At 26.2% G+C, this 1,986-nt stretch overlaps 1 long non-coding RNA gene across 1 annotated transcript; it reads right to left on the bottom strand.

Annotated features, from left to right (window-relative positions):
- Positions 1-1,501, bottom strand: LOC124534865. Its single transcript, XR_006966767.1, has 2 exons — positions 1,291-1,501; positions 1-1,194 (listed from the first exon to the last, which is right to left on the bottom strand). It is a non-coding gene; the product is annotated as an uncharacterized LOC124534865 (long non-coding RNA).
- Between the last annotated feature and the right edge of the window lie 485 nt (positions 1,502-1,986).

A 1,986-nucleotide genomic window follows, 5' to 3' on the forward strand; every position in this document is an offset into this window, starting at 1 on the left:
ACTTTTTACTAACGTTTAAATATTCAATTGTTTTTTTTTTTTTAATAAAGGCAGTATTACTGTTAGCATAAGAAATTTCGTTCAGAATTGTCTAATGTTCAATTATTACTGATATAAAAATCTACTCGATTTTTAAAAAGTTACAAGTAGTTGTAGGTACAAAATTTTATAAACCTATACGAACGGTCTGTAGTATACAAATAATTGTGATAACCTAAAGGATAAATCCATGACATTTACATTTAAATCATGTAAAAGGAAATACAGCGCCAAACATAATGATAATCGAAAGCGGTTGTGTTCTAAACATATATATGAATATAATTTGCTTAAATATATTTTTATACCTTAAACGTTATCAATCACACTGGTCGCTTTAATTTAACATCTTAATACAATATGTTATTTTTTTTTTTTTGATTTATATTGAGCGGAAAGTGTGAACGAATCACTTTTTAAGCTTTTCTTAAATCTTACTGGTCTTAAAGAATAGCAAGATAAGATATTAAAACAACTGAGTGTCGTGACGTGAATCGAAATAAATTAGATTGATATCTGTGATTATAATGAAATAAATATATTATTGTAAGTAAATAAAATTGATATAATTTTAACAAAAGGAATGTTTTAAGTATTATAAAAACCATTATTAGGTATTAACGCAACTCCAGCAAAAAAACGCGAACGCAGAAATATAGGTTAGATTTTTTTTTTTTTTAAGAAATAAATCTAGCCTAACTGACGTTGGCGCATTTGCAGATATTTTTTTGCTGCGGTGGTGTTAATCAGTAAGTATCTTTAAATATTATATCCGATACTCAACATTCATTCAATTTTCTTCTCATCGTGTCTATTTTAAAGGCACAAAAATGTTATAATCAGGCCTTTCCTAATTAACTTTTGTAACTATATACTTATAAAAAACTACATTGTTGTTGATAAATTAAATATTCAATTTAAGTACTAATATTTAAGAAATACAAGGTTATCAAAAAAGATTTATCTCCATGTGCACTACGCAAATTATACAGAAGCAGTATTTCCCGCCATTTTATTCGATACTTTGCTTAAAACAATATGGCGGCACTTATTTTCTTGCATTGCTTATCACTTAATAACCTGATAAATCTGCAAACGTCTGATCAACTTCCTCGGCGATAGCTTTGTATTTACTTCTTTCTTCAACCACTTCATCTGTCAAAAATATTAGTAAAGTAAGAAAAAGTTATGTATCAATAAAATCGATATGTACAGTAACACAAGTAAATAAATAAAAAACAACCTACAAACCTTCACAATATTTAATGATTGCTAGCTACATTTGCGTGAGTATTGTCACTATTATAATTAAATATTTTTATTTATTCTTTGGTTGATCATATACGATACACTTTGATAAAGCCTCCTTATTTGTATTCGTTAGTCCAGTGAAAAGTATTTTGCCTCATTTTTAAAAGTGTCATTCTGTGATAAATTGTACATTTGTTCATCATTATCTATTTTGCAAAAGCAATAAAAAAAACAGCGTCTATTAAAATTAAAAAACTACACGGAACATACTACATACAGGATCAATAAAAAATAAACGTACTTATTTGACAGAATTAATGAATATTTTTTTTTTATTTGAACAATTCAATGTCAGCTAGATACTGTCTTCATTTATGCTATGAATAAATACGTTTACTCAATACTTTTACATCTACAATCTACACTACATATTTTTACAAAATAATGGGGATAAAAATGTAGATCTATCTCATGCAATTTGAATATTTTTCATACTTACGACTGCATATAAACATAAATCTTTCTACTTGAATTCGACATATTTAATTTCAAAGAAATAAAAGTTTATTTAATGGATGTATTTCGAATCACAATACAAAACTACAAATGCGAATAGGGTATGTAACGAAATAAATACAAGAAAGCTCTTAAATTATTTTATTTGTTTTTTAAGGAAATAAAAATAAAACGTAAGCG

The sequence above is a fragment of the Vanessa cardui genome, chromosome 13 (assembly GCF_905220365.1).
Source record: "Vanessa cardui chromosome 13, ilVanCard2.1, whole genome shotgun sequence".
Lineage (NCBI taxonomy): Eukaryota > Metazoa > Arthropoda > Insecta > Lepidoptera > Nymphalidae > Vanessa > Vanessa cardui.